Raw genomic sequence first — 13,020 nt, 5'->3', positions numbered from 1 at the left:
CTAGACTTAATAAAACAATGAAGTACACTAAAATTGTAAAACATTATAATTTTATGTGTTTCAAGGTTCACACAGTAGAAATTTACTAGTGACATTTGAAGCTATCAATCTTAAAAAAAGAAAAAAATCAACTCCTACCAAATCCAAGAGCCAGAGCCTCAGGGGCCCCCAACACCTCATTACTGAAGCAGACCAAAAATGAACCCAACATGGCTCAGGGAAATTTTGCAGAAGAGGGGGCAGAAAGAAAGTCAGAGCCACATGTTGGGTCATGATATGCAGAGACATTTATCATACCAATAACTGTGGGCTAACCCCACAATGCAAGACCCATATACCTCAACAAGGAGGGGCCAATGGGGAGGGGGTAGGCCACGGATGAGCCTAATAATGGTACCAAACTGCTTGTATTTGCTGAATACAAAACTAATAAAAAAAATGATCTAATGTTCTCTTCCTTAAGGTGTTATTGTTGAAGACTTGAAATCAAAAAGAAATGAAAACCAGTGACCAACAAGGTATATCAGATTAGATACCCATGAGTCAATGGAAATTATCTCAAGTCATTATATATCATCATAAGAGAGTTATAAAACAGCTGATAGTGAAATATTCCAACATGTAGATGGAGAAAAGGATTTGGAATGTTTTCAAAGAAATAGTAACATCGAGGTAGTACTGAAATTAGAGACATCCATGGGTTGAAAGGAGATATTAGAACCCAAATATACTAGAGAACCCAACCATGTATGCACTGTTCAGGAAAATGGCAATATCACCTTGGACATAGCATTCAAAGTTTATAACCAAAGTTGCTACAAACAAAGAAGTAATGACAATTAAACATAGAAAGTGTTTTGAGGTGTAAGACAAGAGGTCAGATATTTAAACAGAAGCTTGCTTCATAAGTCATTGTCTAATGAAAGAGAAGCTTTACTCTGTACTATTTCTTTTATTATTTTTAAAAATTTTTATTAACATTTTCCATGATTACCCTGTACTATTACATATATTAGTATGAATAGAAAATACTCTGAGCAACCAGATCCATGTGGATAATCCAAGCACTTTTATCAAAGCAAAGTATTTCTGAACAATCTTCTAGAGAACACCTACCAGTATATGTATATTCAAAGTCATAACCGAGAAGTTCATTAAAGCCGCAACTTCCCCACTTTTAGTTTCAAATTTTCTTATCATGTACCAACATAAACATAAGTAATATGTTTCTGAATATTTTTTATTATACTTAAGAAATAGCCAACAACATGGAGATAAGTCTACACACAGAAGTAAAGGAGATGTCATTAAAGAATGTGACTTGAACAGTGCAAGTGACAGCCCTTAAAACCACTAGACAGGAGACTGTACTGTCTTAGAAGAGCAAGGAGGAATGTTCTTCTATTTCTTTGCTATAAAAAGAAATGAAGCTTATAGAATTACTTAGAATGTTTCCCAGACAACATGGTAAAATAATGTGGTGTTGTTGGAATACATGTGACCTTCCTTTCAATTATCTGAGAAAAACCACTGTGTTCAACATTACACTGACAGGTGTTTTCAGATTCATGAGAGGCAAGATATAGCTGGAGCAACGTATATCTCAACTAATGAGAGATGTCCAGAAAATCTCAGCATTATTAGAAAAACACAGGTGTGACTCACCAATACTGTACCTCAATATTACCTCTCTGGATTATATTATGAATTGTAAAAGAAGACATTTTTTTTTTAATCTTGATGTGTTTGGGGAGGTGGTGAATATGTGTGCCATGGCACATGCATGAAAGTCAAAGGATAACCTTAGGTGTTAGTCATTATTTCCTACTCTGTTTGAGTCAGTGTCTCTAGCCTAGCAGGCTTGCAAGCTTCAGAGATTATCCTGTCCTGGTTTCCCATATCATTATCAACGATCTGGGATTACAGATGCATGATACTATGTCTACTATTATGTAGATTCAGAGGATCCAAACTCATGTCTTCACACTTTTTTTTTTTTTTTTGCTTTTTGTTTTCTTTAATTTATTTGAGAGCGACAGACAGAGAGAGAAAGAGGCAGATAGATAGATAGAGAATGGGCATGCCAGGGCCTCTAGCCACTGCAAAGGACCTCCAGACGCATGTGCCCCTTGTGCATCTGGCTAACATGGGCCCTGGGGAATTGAGCCTCGAACCGGGGTCTTTTGGCTTGACAGGCAAGCGCTTAACTGCTAATGCCATCTCTCCAGCCCTCACATTTATGTGGCAAACTCTTTCTACATGGAGCCATCTCCTTAGTCCAACTTCATGGTTCTTGATCCTACAATTTTCCTTTGGTTTCACAGCCATATGGATGGAAGGCTAGAAGCCCCATACCCTATCTGCAAAAGCAGACACTTGCTTACCTCTTGAATAATGGAGGCTTTATTTGTTTGTTTAATAAGTAGAATTTTCTGTCTATTATTGATCTCTACCACTCTTATGAGCAACTTGAGTACCTGACACAAATGGGTTGTTAAAAAGGCTGTAATTTGGGCTGGAGAGATGGCTTAGCAGTTAAGCGCTTGCCTGTGAAGCCTAAGGACCCCGGTTCGAGGCTCGGTTCCCCAGGTCCCACGTTAGCCAGATGCACAAGGGGGCACATGCGTCTGGAGTTCGTTTGCAGAGGCTGGAAGCCCTGGCGCGCCCATTCTCTCTCTCTCCCTCTATCTGTCTTTCTCTCTGTGCCTGTCGCTCTCAAATAAATAAATAAATAATTTTTTTAAAAAGGCTGTAATTTTATCCATGAATTTGTATGTCTTATATCTGCCAAGAGCTATGCAGTATTCTTACAACAGTGAAACACATTCTCAGTCAGAGAATATCTGTAACATTGTCTCCAGCTTGCCTTCCATCAAATTTATGGAGTGAATGATCATTGAAGCTTACCCACCTACATATTTATTACAATAAAACTATCACTTTTTCTTGCTTTTTGTAACATGGGATATTTTACTTGATTAGCTCTATAACATATGTTCCTAAAATATGCATCTGCTGATCACACACACTTCTGAAGGAAATATACCAGAAAAAAATTAAAGCTTCATGGAGAAATGTTAGTAATAACTAGTGTTTTGAAAGTATCCTCACCTTTACTTAAAGTATGGAAGGGGGAAGTTTTTGAAAAAATTTTACTTTATACACACACACACACACACACACACACACACACACACACACATATACACACATATACATACATATATATGATCTCCATCCCAGACCCAGGTTTTAAATGCCAACTTAATACCAGATGTTTCTGTAGATGTATATACACAGTATCTCATGTAACACTCACTGAAGCCTTGTGAGGTACACATGATCAATTTCCCAGTTGAGGATCCTGAAATGGGTCCAAACAATCCCTCAACTCATGGGTCTCCTCAGTCTCTATTATATTTTGGTTATGCTGATGGCACTCCATAAACATGGTATATACTGGTTTAGAAATGGATATTAAGGGCTGGAGAGATGGCTTAGCAGTTAAGCACTTGCCTGTGAAGCCTAAGGACCCCGGTTCAAGGCTTGGTTCCCCAGGTCCCATGTTAGCAAGATGCACAAGGGAGCACATGCGTCTGGAGTTCGTTTGCAGTGGCTGGAAGCCCTGGCGCACTCATCCTCTCTCTCTACTTCTATCTGTCTTTCTCCCTGTGTCTGTCACTCTCAAATAAATAAATAAAAAATGAACAAAAAAAAAGAAAATACTGCTCATTGTTAAGAATCAAAGTATTTCCCCAAAAAAATGGATATTCATAACTCACACAATAATAAAAGACCAAGAATCAATCAGCCAACATTTATCCATATACATTATGCCATGGGGTCATCTTGAGTCATCTCTTCGGTCATCAAGACAACTGTATGACAGAAAGTAGCTCTTTTTCCTCCATAAAGATCAGAAAACAGAAGCCAGGAAAACTAAACTAACATATTCAATTCCATACAAATGGGAGAGACAGGTGAGTATTTAAGCCTTGTCTGACTCCAAGGCTCATCGTCATAATAAATGTGGTAAGTGCTTAACTATGATAACTGCTTCCATATTCATTATTTTATTTGAACCCATAAAACTTTACAAGAGTGGTAGAGCAAGCATGCGCTCATTTTACAAGCAATGCAATGAAGACTTACACATGCCTAGAGCTAGCTGGTAAGCATCCACTTGATGTCTTAAGCCTAGGTATTCTGGCTTCAGTTCATGTTCTGTAGTGGAAAAAAGTACAATATGTGACTCTTTGTGAAGAAATCACATAAAGTCCCATGCCATGTTTTTCATTTTCTATATATAAGTTATACTGGTCTTTCTTCAAAGACTATAGAAAGTTGATGCAGAGTCCTTCACCTCCTTGAATCTGTTTCCTCAGACAAATCTACCTAAGACCAGCCACCTCACAGGTCTGTGGGTTTAAAAAATAAAATACATTGAATGACCATTTCCAGCTTTGGCTTATAAAAGTACACAGCTTTTGGACTAAACAAAATATGAGTTCTGCCCTCAAGCAAAATAAGGTCAGTTTTTAAAGTACAATAGTTATGGCACATGCTCAGAAGGGTTAACAAAAATTATTAGTGAATGATTCCATTGCCAAGCAATTTCAGGAGTTACTTTAATCTGAATATCCAAGTATTAACACTTTCAGAAAGGAGTAGGCCTCAGGTTAAGGGAATGATGAAAAACTGCATTCCCATAAAATTTGTCATCACTGACTAACTTGGAAAATGTTTTTAGGGAGGCCACATTCTTCTTTGGCCTTTCAAGTGTTTCTAATTTTTAAAAAAAATTGCTAAGCCACCCTATTCCTAAAGTCCACCACTAGTCAAAATAAAAATTTACAGCCTGTATTTAGAGTCTGAAAATACACAACTCTCTGAGAGATAATATGGTACAACCTTGTAATCACATGCATAATTACTTCTCAGAAGTATTGGAAGCTACTGACTAACAGAAGTGCTGCAGAGAAGTAATGAGATAACACAGCGTAAGGTTCCCAATACTGTTCAGATGTTCTGGCATGGTATTTCTTACGCCTGGGGGTAGAGGGGCAATGGGCATCATGGTAAAAGAAATTGAAAGTAAGAGTACTTATGCTTGAGCTCCTACAACCAAAATGACAGAGCATAAAATATTTGCTCAATAAATAAATAAATAAGTGGCATAGAGCCCAAGGGACAAGAACCAGCACAACTAGGTCTTTCAACTTCCTCAGTAATTCCCAAAATTTTATTCACCAAGTAATTCCCCACATTCGACCATGTTTGACATGATATATATAAGAACAAGACTTGTATGCGTGAGTTCTTGACACCTCAAGAGGATCCCAGCACTGGGCATTCATATTCTTTCAGTAGCCAACTGCTATGAATAACATGGAACTATGGCCCTTGCTTCAGAATGCCACTGTCCCAATCATTATGTGAACCAGTTGGGTCAGAGGTATATGGTGACACATGCCCTATGAGATAGCTTGACCTAAACACAGAATTAAATTTATGGATAAGGAACCATGGTGACATGAGTGGGGATGGGGGCCCAATGGGTGAAATTGCTTATTGCAAAGGTATAGCAACCTGGTGTTGAACCCCAGAACTCATGTAAAACCAAATGCTATGGTGAATGTCCAAAGCTAAGCATGATTATAAAAAGAAAAGGAATTCTGGAAGCTTTTAAGCCAGCTAGAATGATGAATGGAACAGTGGATGAGAGACCCTGCTTCAATCAAAGTGCATGGCAAAATCAACACTGGAAGTTGCCCTCTAATCTCCATATATGTCCTGTGGCATGCAAGAGCCCTCCCACCCCTACCACACATGTAAATCATTCACAGATACATGAAAAATGAAGAAAAAAATTAAAAATGTACCCTTGTCAGCATACTGAGTGAGAGTGGACTATCTCTAGTAGAAACTTACCTTAGATTCTAGTGTTTTCAAAAGGGATCACACCCAACTCTCCCCATTTCATAAAATGCTTAGTAATCACTATCTTCTGAGTTCTTCATTATCTTCATGTAGTTCCCTAGGACTACTTTCCAAATAAGCTGTCACCATTGACTGTATCAAGTCAGTCTTTCTCATCATAGCATTTCACACAATGTAACGGAAATGAATGCTACAGCCTTCTTAAAAACCTGTCAGTCTCACTATAGCAGTTCCTCTAAAAGATTAGAAAGAAAACCTTAAATCCCCTTGAATTAACATCTTCATTTCCACACACACACCAAGAAGGAATCCCATCAATAGTAATTCTCTGCTCTTATGAATAAATTTGCACTTTTAAAGGCTTTCCAGTGTTTGATGATATGTGAATCCTGTACAAAATGTAGGGCAAATGTTAGCTTGAAGGACAACATAAAGTGGTGTGATAGGATCTCTGAGCTAGAAGTCTGCAGAACTGATTCTGTCTGTAATTAGCAGTGCAACCACAGGCAATACCTCGACCCTCTCTGGGTCTATCTGTCCTTACCATCACCAGAAAAAAAAAAAACAAAAAAAAACTGGTCAATGGAATTTTAAATGTGGTTTCAACTAGAAAATCCAAGAAACCTAAAATACAGGCACAGGGTGGAAAAGGCAGATAATAGTTTCCACAGGATCAGAGTGGTCAGGAGATGAACTTGGAGTGAATTAATGGCCCAATGACTTTAAAGATAGGTCTGTAAAGTTGAAAATGATACAGGCTAGTGAACTATACGTGCTTACATTACAGCCACTGAGCACATTATGCCCTATATCTCACCATCAATTCTGAAATCTTCCTATTGGGTAGCTTCTGTTCCCAGTTTATGACACTAAAAATCTTAGAGTTCACATGTTTCTGTCCCATTACATAGGTCACAAGCTATAAATGAAGCTCCTGATATATGAGTCTTTCATATTGTTCTCAAGTTATCACCTTTGACTGAAAAATAATGGGTTTCCCATTTCCCATGAGTAGCAACATTCCTAGGACATGATAAAAGTATAATGTACTTGTGGTCAAATCTTGATTCTTTCTCTTATTACCTTTCTCTATCTTTATATTAGACTGAATTTTCCCTTAATGTTGTTGCAGAAATTAAGTGCCAAAGAGTTCAATCTCTGAAAATAAAATTTTTGCTGAATGTATATTAGTTTTCATCCATTTTTCCCTGCCAGTCCAGAAATTTCAGCTTCACACTGGCAGTTTCCTGTGACTAAAACACAAATATTTGTAAGGGTGAGAAGATTGTTGGTGTTTTGAACTTTTAGTATTGTTGCAAATGTATTAATTTTTGTTCATATTTATGTGAAAATGTAACAAAATCACTTAATATAGCAAAGAATAAAATACTTAAAATGTAATTAACTAATATTTGGTTTATATAATATTTATATAGTAATAATTGTAAATGATTTATAATTATTAAAAAATGTAAAGCATAAGGATTAAAAACAAAAGATATCCCATGTTTATGGATTGAAAGTATAAACCAGGTCCTGTGAGATAACAAATTCGATAGGTCCCAAGTCCTCTTGTAAAATGGTGAGGAATATCCCTAAATTACTTGTAATGGAAATACAATATAGATGTTATCTAAATACTTGCTAAAGAATAATGAGAAAGAAAATCTTCAGATGCTCAGTAAAGACACATTTTAATCAAGTATTTTTTTTTTTGTCTAAGGACTTTTTCTTATTATTATTTGAGAGAGGAAAAGAGTGAAAGAGAAAAAAGAGAGAGAGAGGGAAATGGGCACACAAGGGTCTCTAGCCACTGCAAAAGAACTTCAGACACATTTGCCAACTTGTACATCTGGCTTATGTTAGACCTGGAGAATCAAACCTGGCTCTTTAGGCTCCACACGCAAGTACCTTAACTGCTAAGCCATCTCTCCAACCCCTGAGTATGTTTTATCCATAACTGGTGGAATCCATGGAGATAGAGCCTGTGAAAATAGAGTGGAGGCTGTGTAAGTTTAACAGACAATTTTTGAAACTTGTAGGCTTTTCTGAGTCCAGAAAGCCAAGAGTAGAGAAAGAAGGAGAGTAATTTTGGCAACTAAGGTGACATAGCTCATAGGTAGCATGTGTAAGTTTCCATTTTGCATTCCAATGACGTCAACTGAGATATCTTGATTAGATGGCATGTACTGCAAGGATGTCTCCTTCCCAAGAAAACTATGAGTGAGAGAATCTTTGGAGATGTCTCATTGAATTAGATTGTTTTCTTCTTGGGTTTTTGGTGATTTCTCTAATACTTTCTTGGGGCTCTGGTTATTTCTAGAAAGTCATGGTCTTCTGGTTGTCTTTTCTTTTCCCTCAATGTTCAGTATGATTTTTGACTGAAAGATGTCTTAGATGTAATTGATACACTGGAATCAGAACACAGTTACAGAATTGCACAGGGTTCCATGAACATGTTTTCACAGCTAAGCTTCCACCTACCTTTATCACCTCTGCTGAGGGAATAGCCTCTGGTTCCAACTGGTTTTCAGCATATGTACATGTATGATATATATGTATAACGAGATATATAACAAGTGTATGTGCACAATGTTCATGTGTATAAGTATGGGTGCACTCATGCCACTGTGAGGGTGTGGAGGTCAGAAGACAACTTCAGGTGTTGATCCCTGCTTTCTACCTTGTTTGAGGGAGAAGGGAGTATTCCTCTGAGTTCATTGCTGTTTTTGTCAGGCTATCTGAGTGGAGAGCTTTTAAGCAATTCTCCTGCCTGTACCCTTCTCACCCCCAAACATTAAGGTTACACATGCTAGGGTTATAACATGCAACTTAAAAAAAAAATGTGTCCTAGAAATCCAAATACATGTTTTCATGCTAAGATGTGCAGTGGCTTGATTCAGGTGTCCCCTATAAACTTAGCTTTTCTGAATGTCAGGTTCCCACCTGATGGAAATTTTGGAAATAATGCCTCATGGAATAGGTGTATTATTGGGTATTATAGCCATTCTCCCCTTGCTAATGTTTGGCACACCCTCCTGTTGGTGTTTTCCACCTTATGTTGGACAGGAGGTGATGTCCACCCTCTGCTCATGCCATCATTCTCCCTTCTATCATGGAGCTTCCCCTCAAGTCTGTAAGCCAAAATAAACCTTTTCTTTTTCCCCACACGCTGCTCTTGGTCTGGTGTTTTCTGCCAGCAATGTGAACCTAGATGAACAAATGGCAAGAACTTTATCCATTTAGCCATCTCCACAGCAACTGCCAGCAAATTTTCATAATATACACAGTACTGAAGATCCTCACCACTGCCATTGAATATTGTCTTAGAACCTCAAAAGCATCCTTAAATGTTTGATCCAGCTTTTCTCCTTCTACTCTTCATTTGTCAGGAATAACAAACTGATGGTTCTTGGCTTGGGAATGAGGCCATGGTAGAGTAGTTGCCTAGGAAGTAAAAGGTCCTAGGTTAAATACAAAGCAGAGCAAAACATTTCAATCTCATTTGCCTTCAAGTCTCAGATCTTTGGCTGTCACAGCCAGCCTGCTTTGTGGCTTTGTGACATACCTGAGCTGTATTTCCCTTCAATTACTTAAGACACAGAAAATAATGCCAATACCAGCATTTCCCCTCACAGTTAGATATTCTAGCTTAGGCGAGTATTTTCTTATTATGTCTGGGTCCAGATTCCATCTAGTGAGTTTTGTGGCAAAGTCCATCTCTACTTGCGTTAACTCACCCATACTTGCATTGCCTACATACACTCACCTTGATATTGTTTTTAAGATAATGACTTTATGTGTATCCATTCTCATGTGTGAATATGGAAGTAAGGTGTACAGAGGCCATGACTGTAGTACTTTAATTTTCTGCATGTATGATTCATCATGCTGGAGCCAAAACTATCATAAGGCTCGTAAGGCTTGTTACTTATAAGAAAGAAATTACATAATAATTATATTTAGCTTAAATAAAGCCAACAAAAGTCTAATTAATACTTTACTTAATAGTTGAAAGATTAATCAATCAATGATTATAGCAATGATGATCAGGTATCATTGTGCTTAATTGGAAGAATCTGATTAATGATCAGAATGAATTTTCAGATTTCTTGTCTTGCAAGCATTAATACATAATGGATTAATGCTCAAATAAAAGAAATGTCAGAATTACATATGATAGGTCCTTGACAACTAGGTGGTATATGTGAAACATTTGAGGGAATAAAGGAATTTCTTCTATTGTTCAGTTGCATTCCATTATCCTGCTAATTTGTACAAATTTGAGATTAATGGAAGAAATTATGCATCTAAGGAAGCCTACAGAAAAAAAGACCAAAAAAAGTAGAAATTACTTGAGACATGTTTCTTTGGAAGCTCATTTCTCAGGGGTGCACTATCCATTTCCTAGGGTAGAATGGTGGTATGAATTCAAATGGTATTCTTATAGACTCGTCTGATAAAAAGTGGGCATAGAGAAATAAATATCTCTAGGACACAGTCTTTGTTTGTAGGATGATGAACCCCTATGATTCCTGTCTGATCTATTCTACAAATTAACTCCAGACATGTGAACCACTATGCACATTTGGCTTTTACTTAGGAATTGAACTCAGCCAACAGGCTTTGCAAGTGCTTTTAACTGCTGAACCATTTCACCACCCCTGTCTGATTTATTCTATTCAAGTCTAGGCAGTTTCAGAGACCAACATCAGTTCCACAGGATAATGACTCAGCTCTCATCATGTAGCTAGTGAGATGAATTCCATATAATGCACTGCACAGAAAATGACATATATAGTGATGCTTTGAGATAATAGGTGATATTCAAGATGTCAGCACCACACATTTTTGGTCCTGTAAGCCATCCTTTTTTTTTTTTTCTGAGGTAGGGTCTCACTCTGGTCCAGGCTGACCTGGAGTTAAATATGTAGTCTTAGGGTGGCCTCGAACTCTCGGCGATCCTCCTACCTCTGCCTCCAAAGTGCTGGGATTAAAAGCATGCGCCACCACGCCTGGCTTTATTTGTTTATTTATTTTTATTTATTTTATTTTTTTGAGCCATCTGAAGAAAGAGATCAAAAGCATCCTAACATGCCTATGAACAAGTAAGATGAGGTTAAAGGGAAGACAATCTCACAATGTATTTTCAAAAGTCACCAGAAAATTTGTTTTGACTCTGAATTAGAAATTATCTGCTTCTAAAACTACCAAAGGATTACACCCACTTACTGTTGTCCTCTCTCTAAATTACACTGTCTTCACCTAATTGAAACTTCAGTCACAGTGAGCACTCCATAGGCAAGGGCACTTAACTAAACAGTTCATGATCTCAGTTGATGTTTACATTGATTATCTACTCTATTTTCCTACACATATGTTTTTTCCTGCGTAGTTGCAAGTCAACTGGAAGACTTTATAGCACTACCCTCAACTTTGTGATGCTATCTCATACAACTGCTTGAAACACAATGTGGTATTCAGAGAAATGAGAATTAAACCTTAGAATATGTTTCTGGCCTACTCATATTTGCTATTGATCTATATATTTTTATTAAAAATGCTTTATTTGTTTCTTATGAGAGAGAGGAACAAGGTAAAGAGAGAAAGTAGGTACACCAGGAGCTCTAATCACTGTACACATACTCCAGATGCATGCACCACCACTTTGAGAATCTGGCTTTAATAGGGCACTGGGGAATCGAACCTGGATCTTTCAGCTTTGCCACCAAGTGACAACCACTAGGCCATTTCTCCAGCCCTACTCTATGCTTTTAACAGTATGTGACAATCTTTTAATTTCCCATACATAATCATTCTAATTTATCATTGTGATGCATGTCTGGGGATGACTGCCCAGAATTATCATAAATTTCACCAGACTCCATCCTCCCTGTCCGCTCCTCAGAAATTAGTAACCTTGTACAATGGTTGCATGAACACTCACACTTCTGACCAATAGGTAATTAATTAATCACCACAGGTTGGCTAATTCACTAGCTCAAATGATTCACAGAACTCAGGAAAGTGGTAAATACATGCCAGTGTTACTGCAATCATCGGCTACATGATTGAACCAGGTCTTTAATAACTCCATTCACTCCCTGGAGGTTGAACAGTTGAGCTAATTCATATGGCTTCAAGCTTAACCCTTCTAACCATAAAGGAACAGTATTTGGGGCATGAACATCCTCATGTCTGAACTATCTAGAGACTTCTCTGAATAAACTTGTTTACATAAACTCAAGTGCAGCCCGAGGTTCAATCACTATGATGAGCAAAGTTACTGTGTTATTTGAATTTTCAAATATGATTCTCTCTCAAGAAGCTGAAAAAAAATGAACACAAATTTTCTTTATCTTGATTCATAGATTGGCATGTGGGACAAAGAAACTAAGTGTTCTAGAATTATGTCATTTTAAATTTTAAGAAAAAGCATTGTGTCATAATGTTGATATTAAGGATCATACATAGTCATCTTATTACCCATAATGCAATATGACTCCTAATTTTAGAAGAGAGAAATGTTGTTATCATTGTTTTTAAGAATTTCATAGCTTATATAAAATTTAAGTAGAGTTGTTCATAAAACATATAACTGTTAGAAGAAAACACTTCTTATATTCCATACAGAATATCATTGTTATTAAAAGTAAATTCAGCTAGCACCCAAAGTAGATTTGCTACTGGTTAATTTTAGGTGTATATTATTTTATTGCTTTATAAACCTGTAGTTAATAAGATCTTATGTATTTTTGTTCTACATATACCCATGGAAACCTCAGCCTTTATGCTGAGTATCACATCTTTGCTATTTTTGTCTTCAGATCAAAGAAAATCAACTAAGGTCATGAAACAAGAGCTTATTTATGTTCTGTTGTCTATTAAGTTCTAATTTGAAGAGTTTACCATTATCAGCAAAAGACCAGCCAGACATGTAAATACGACTAGCCCAGAACGACAACCTCATAAAAGATGCTGTCTGTCTGATCTTTCAGAAATTATTTTTCTTTGTGAGAATGGCCACTACTGTGTCTTTATCACAAGATTGTTTTAGTGCCCCAATTTTTTTTTCCCTTA

This window comes from Jaculus jaculus, chromosome 15, assembly GCF_020740685.1.
Source record: "Jaculus jaculus isolate mJacJac1 chromosome 15, mJacJac1.mat.Y.cur, whole genome shotgun sequence".
Taxonomy (NCBI): Eukaryota; Metazoa; Chordata; class Mammalia; order Rodentia; family Dipodidae; genus Jaculus; species Jaculus jaculus.
This window is presented reverse-complemented; position numbering follows the sequence as displayed.